Here is a 7188-nt window from a genome sequence, read left to right on the forward strand (position 1 = left end):
GAGAGAGGATTAAGAAGAAAATATTTGTATGCTAAGATTTGTTGGAGCAGATGCCTTAAGGATTTGAAGACTAGAATATATTGTAATAAGATTTTAAACAGATTTGGACTTTCTTTCTCTTTGATTGATATTACCCCAGAAGGAGAAAGTGAGAACTCTGCCTTGGTTTGGACTGATTGATAACTTTGGGACTGTTTTATCTTTTTTATTTTCTTTTGAATATTCTGGTTGTTGTAAGAAGAAAGAAGGAGAAAAGAAAAGAAAAGATTTATAATGGCTCTTTCTGTTGAGGAACTAAGAAAAGAATATGAACAAGCAAAAAAATGGTAAAGATGGTGTGGAAGAAGCTTTCCTTTTCTTAGAAATGGCGCTTACTAATTATCAACAAAAATTACAACAGATGAAGACAGCAGAGGAACAAGAAAGAAAGGAAGGAGCCATCTTTAATGAATCTCAGAATTTGGTCCAGAAAAAGGAAGAAAGAAACAAAAGAAGAGAAGAGAAAAGAAGAAAACTAAAGGATTTAAGGACTTAAGATCCAAAAACATTTAAGAAAGGGAAAAATAAAGTGCAAAACCAATATGATGATTGTAAACAAAGGGGAAAAGAAATACGACAGAGAAGGGAAGCCGGTAAGGCAGAGGCTAGAAGAAGGGGGTAGAAAGGTTTGTTGGGAAAAGAAAGAAAGGGAAAAGGTGGAGAAAAGCTACAATGTTTTGAAATTAAATGGAAAAAGGAATTTTTATGGATAATGGATAAAGTATAATTTTTTTAAAAAAAAAAAAGATTTTGCAAGGTACATAAGATGAGATGGTAGTATTGCAATGGTTTAAGAGTTGATAAGAGATTAAAATGTTAAAATGTTTAAAAATGATTGGCTTTAAAACTTAATAATAGGAGAGGTTTAGAATATTGTTTTAATTAAAGAGTTTAATAAAACTATGGTATTGATGTTATTATAAAATTTTTATTATAGTATTTCTTTTTAATATTTGGATTTATTGTCTAATTATGCATAATTGTGTTGGATGTATTAGTTAGATAGAATGTACCAAGCAAAATCTGATTGGGTATTAGATATTATTTTAAAGATTAATTTGATTAACTTAGGGGAGATAGAAAGGCATCATACTCTGATTAATGATTTTAGGAGAAACTGATTTTCTTTTTTTTCATAAGGGATGAGACAAAGGGATGATAAAAAATGGACAAAAGATACAAGTATAATGATTTAAACTAAGATGATTAATTAAGGTAGAATTAAGAAGTGTGAAATATGTGGAGAAGTTAATATAGAAGGTTTAGAATGGTAAATAAAATAAGTAATGATATGTAAGATGAGCATGAATATAATTGAAGTCCATGAAGAGAAAGATACCTGGGTCCAAGTTACTTTCCAAAAAGATTTTTTTTATGTTTTGTGTGTTGTGTGTATATGTCTTTTTGGGGGAGAATTGGTAAAAACTTGTAGAAATATAGAATGAGAATAATGGTAACTAAGTCAGAAAGAATCAGATGAAATAATAATAATGATATTGAATAAGAGTAAGAGAAGTAAAGAGAAATTGAATAAGAGGTTTTGGTATATTATATGGAAATGGTTTAAAACAGAATCATAATTTATCTGACTTGTTAAATTTACAATGGAAAAAGGTTTAAACATGTAATGAATAATGATAATTTGTGTGTTTTAAAAATTAATAAAACTTGTTTTAAAAAAAAAAAAAAAAAAGAGGAGGATTTGCTTTGCCCAATTGGGAATTATACTACCAAGCGACGAGTTTGATGTGGGTAAAGGAGTGGATAACACTAAGGAATACTAAACTTTTGAATTTAGAAGGACATGACTTGCTGTTAGGGTGGCATGCCTTCCTCTGGTATAAGGGAACTAAAACGCAGGGGTATTTTAGAAGACATTATATTCGAGAAGCATTATTTCTAAACTGGGAGAAGATAAAAAAGCAATATTATTTAAAAATTCCACTATGGTTATCTACTATTGAAGCTTTTTCTTATCCAATACTATATAAAAAGGAACAAACAGTTAGATATGGTGAGATATTGAATGAAAAGGGTGAACTTAAATCTATACAAGCGTTGGAAGAACAAGGTGTAAAAATGAATTGGTTTTCATATTTGCAAATACAATCTAGATTTGATAAAGATGTTAAAACAGAAGGTATCTATGATAAGTTGACTGATTTAGATAAAATTTTGACAGGTACTGATGAACAAGTAATCAAAAAACTTTATGGACATTTGCTAGAGTTTAAATTAGAGGAAGAACAAGTAAAAGAAACAATGATTGCATGGGGGAAAAGTTTGGATATGGGATTGACTTAGATAAATGGCAAAAATTGTGATCTCAAAATTATAAAATGACAATGTCAACTGCATATAAAGAAAATTTGTATAAGATGTTTTACAGGTGGCACTTACCCCCAACGAGAATTGCGAGGATGTTCAAGAATAAATCGGATAAATGTTGGAAATGTCATCAGATACCTGGTTCATATTACCATATGTGGTGGACATGCTCGGATGCAAAAAGATATTGGACTATAATCCACACATGGTTGGAAAATATGACAAAACAACACATAGACTTTAAATCTGAGATATTTTTATTGGGAATTATACTGGAAATATATTGTAAAGAATTGAAATATTTGATTGTAAATGTTTTAACAGTGGCTAGAATTGTATTTGCTAAGAATTGGAAAAATGAAAAAATACCTATGCAGGAGGAAATTATTAAGAAAATCATGGACTGTGCCGAAATGAGTAAATTGACATTTGAAATGAGAGAACAAGAGGATAAACAATTTTATATGATATGGGATTTATTTTATCAATGGTTGGACAAAAAGACATGGTAAAGAAATAGATTAGTAAGCCTTACAATAAAAGTTAATAGATTGATATAGAATACAATATAAAATATATAACCATTGGATGAATGTATAAGATTAAATCATAATGAAAATTAGAATATCTCATAAAAAATGATGGAAAAATAGTTTAGTCAAATGAATGTTTAATAATTGATATTACATAAGCACAAGCTAGACTGATAAGGTGAGAATTTATATAACTTGTGAGTAATGGTAAAAAAAAAAGGATAGCACAAAAGATTGTAACCAACTGATACACTGTATGTATATAATTGAAAGAGGGTTTTATGTTTTTATGTTTTATTTGTATGTTTGTTGTAAAAAATAAAAAACTTTGTTTAAACATTCTTCCAATGTTATTGGGGTAGGAGAATGATTATCATATTATTTTATTACTTCTTGTTTGCATCACATTTACAATCAAATATTTCAATTCTTTACAATATATTTCCGGTATAATTCCCAATAAAAATATCTCAGGTTTAAAGTCTATGTGTTGTTTTGTCATATTTTCCAACCATGTGTGGAAATCATTTTTTATTGCCAGACTGCAATAAACTTGCTCATTTTCCCTGCAAAGGGTTGGACAGCAGGCATAGTTAATGAGTGGGAATTAAGCCCTGAGGATTTTCTCATAATTAATATGCACCATGATTTATGAGTCATAATGCACTCTAAATTTGAACTGATTCTAACAATTCTAATATGTAGGTAGCACATTTTAATCCTAGCCTGAAGTTGCAACAATTTTCCATGTACATTTATCTTGCAACACAGACATGCAAACCAAGTGCCGTACTGCCAGACACAAGTCTATATCCCACAGCTCTTTGGAAATGAGGTGTGAGGCTCTGAGCAACCGCTGCCCAGGGACATACTACGTTCCTCTAAGCCATTTTGCCAGAAATCTTTTCCAGTTTCATTTCTTACTTGGCTTAAGAATCCAAATGCTTCATGTTCCAAGATTTTGCTTTTGACTTGACTTCATGTACTGCCTTCTGAGTTGCTTCAGAGAAGAGATGGAAGTCTCCCTTTACTCTTGAGAAGGTGTCCATGAGAACTTCTATTATCTGGCCAATTTACCAACAAGATCAGCTTTTTTAAAAAAAGCCAAATACTTGAAAATATAGACCATGAGTATCCAACTTTTTTGCTTGTGTGGGCCACATTGAGTAGAATTATCTTGATTGCTTATAAAATGTAATTAATATATATTAATGTATATAAATGTATATAAGTAACAAACTTCCTTTTTTATATTTTTATTATAATCTTGTGGGGCTGCTGTCTAGGGCCATATGTGGCCTGCAGGCCATGGGTTGGCAATGCCTGATGTAGTTCATTGAATCAGCCCTGATTCTTGTTGACTGTAGGGGCAAGTCCCTTCTTGGCAGTACTTTTTCAGAACTGGCTTGTCAGTACCTTCCTCTTACGACTGAGAGACAGTAACTGGCCCCAAATCACCAGCTTACTTCATGCCTAAGGCAGGATTAGAATTCAGCAACCTCACCTCCACCCTGTTTCTAAACCAGTGCCTTTACCACCACACCAAATACTGTATTACTTGAGAGATAAAATTCGGCAATCATGAAAACAAAACAAACAGCACAGTATTTGAAACTGGAAATGTATTTTGAAAGTGATATTTTAGCTCATAGGCTGTTCTGTAGAATGGTTACTTGTGTGATTTCACTATGTTTCAGAATTAAGTGAAAGCTGCTTGACCACCATAATTAAGCAAAAATGATGCATTTCATTCAAACAGGCGACAATGCCACTCTTTGATTTGATTTGATTTGTTGAGAGATTGAAAATGAACATGGACAATATCCGGGGATTTTATGACAGAGGGCAAGCAATTAGCATGCTCCAGCTATATTCAGAAGAACCAGCTTATGGTTTCTTTATTAAACTGTGTTTATGAAAATGAGTATGGCATTGATGCAAAACACACTTTCCTAAAAGAAGAAGCCTGAATCCAATTTGACAGTAATTCAGAGGTCATATGGCCTCACACAAAATACTTGTGGGTCAGTCAGAAAATCCCTGCAGAGGAATCAGCATAGGACCTTTGAGGCAGAAAGAGCTCAAATGAAAATTCATTGAGCATGGCAGATTTATTTTGGAAATCAATTTATGATTTGCCCTGCAGTTGTCCTTGTAGGGGATTCCAAAAGATTTGCAGAACAAGGAAAATCTCCAGATGGTTAATCCAGAGAATATGATATGATACATGGCAAGAGCTGGCAAAGCGATCTAGTTTGCTGCAAGAGAGCAGGCGAAATTCCCACCAATAGAAAGATGTTGCTTTATCTTTTCCTGTTTTCACTTTTTTAAGACTGTTCATGACTTTACCACTAAGTTAATGTTTTTTAATTATCAGTAGAACTCCTTATACTTGGTTTGTCAAAGCATTTTTGCTCACAAAACATTCTGAGGTTAATTTGTAGTAATTTTCACTTCATTTGGCTTCAGACATTAAGGACATGTGGAGTTTGTCATAAGCCTATTATTATTCCCTGCAGTTGATCAATAGGGACTGTAAAATATCCTATCCATGCTGCTTTGAGTGGAAGCATTGCCAAAAAAAGGGAGGGACTGTTGATGCTGATGTTGTGTGATGGCTCTGCCACAGAATTCTCATGTTCAAGTATCCTGAATTATTTTTAATATTATTTTCAAGTAAGAATTTCATGGGCATATCTTTTTAGAAATTCTGTGTCAAATCCCCTCCCTAAAAGTCTCTGAACTTAACAATTCTGCTCTGTTCTCCTCACTTTGTTTTGATCTTAATGTTCCTCTTAAGAGGCAGGCAAAGTATCTTGTGCTTATCTTACAATCTGATCCTCTTGCTTTCTTTTATGTAGCTTTTCCAACCTGGCGCCCTCTGGCTTTCTTCCAGCGTCTTTAGCCAGCTTTAAGTTTCAGTTGTCATTCAATACATTTGTGGAGTGCCAGATAGGAAAAATTTTATGCCGTAAGCAAATGATTTCCTATAGCTGAGCCTGATAGCAATAATAACTACCCTTGTCTTGAAAGAGATTAAAAATAAAGGATTTATTTTCCTATATATCATCAAATCCTAGTCTTTCTTCAATTATATACGAAGCAGAGTAATGTCTTCTTTCTGATCATGGAAAATGGAAAGAGGTTGTCTATTTTTGTTTAAGAATGGGAGGGCTAAAGCAAACAAAGAGAAAGAAACAAGAGATAAGAGGAAAACCAGGAGTTTCCCAACTAACATATTTTATTAAAAGGCATAACCTTTTGTGAGCTGTGGCTCATTTCACCCATTGCATAAAGTGGACAGACTGATGTGGGATTTAAATTGGAATGAGGCAGGGAGGAGGAAGGGAGGGGAAGTCTGAAGACAAGGTTTTCTTAAATAGTTTTTTATTAATTTATAATAGAACATACAAAGAAAATACAAAAGTAAATATTAGGGAAATTAGGGAAGGAAAAAGGGAAGTGGATAGTGGGGGAAAGCAAGGGAAAAAGAAAACAAAGGCATTGATTTCAAACTCCTTTGGTGCAATAAAATAAGGCATTAACATCTACCCTCAACTTCTTACTTTTTCATAATAATAGAAACTAGCCATTTCTATAACAACAAATCTATCTAATCGATAAAACCCAAAATCAAAGTTTCATTTTTTTCCACATCAAGCATAAAGTTCAGAAGTGGTTTCCAAGTAGAAATAAAAGTATTTGTGCATTTTTTTTCTTTAATCAAAACAGTCAGTTTAGCCATCTCTGCTAACTCCATCAGTTTTTGAAGCCATTCATCCATTGTGGGGATCGAGGTAACCTTCCATTTCTGTGCGTAGAGTATGTATGTTGCTGCCATCAACATACATAATATCAGATTTCCAAATCTTTTTTATTTATTTATTTTATTTATTTATTTGATTTGCCAATTGTTTACAAGATAATAAGTATAAGTGTATACATAGTTGTGAATACATGAAATGGGTACATATAAGAAAAATAAAAGAATAAGAGAAACAATAGGACAGGGACGGTAGGCACGTTGGTGCGCTTATGCACGCCCCCTACAGACCTCTTAGGAAAGGGGTGAGGTCAATAGTAGACAGTCTAAGGTTAAAGTTTTTGGGGTTTGGGGAAGAAACTACAGTCTTTTTCCATTAAAATCAAAAGTCACTGTTTTTCTTTCTATATTCACTTTAAGAATTTTCTGTATTAAGATATGAAATCTAATCCACTATTTCTTTGCTTTATCACAACATCCACCAAACATTTACATTTCCAACATTCAATTTGAAGTATCTTTGTA

This window comes from Notechis scutatus, chromosome 1 (genome assembly GCF_049901735.1).
Source record: "Notechis scutatus isolate UNSWTSFEM ecotype Mainland chromosome 1, rNotScu1.2, whole genome shotgun sequence".
NCBI lineage: Eukaryota > Metazoa > Chordata > Lepidosauria > Squamata > Elapidae > Notechis > Notechis scutatus.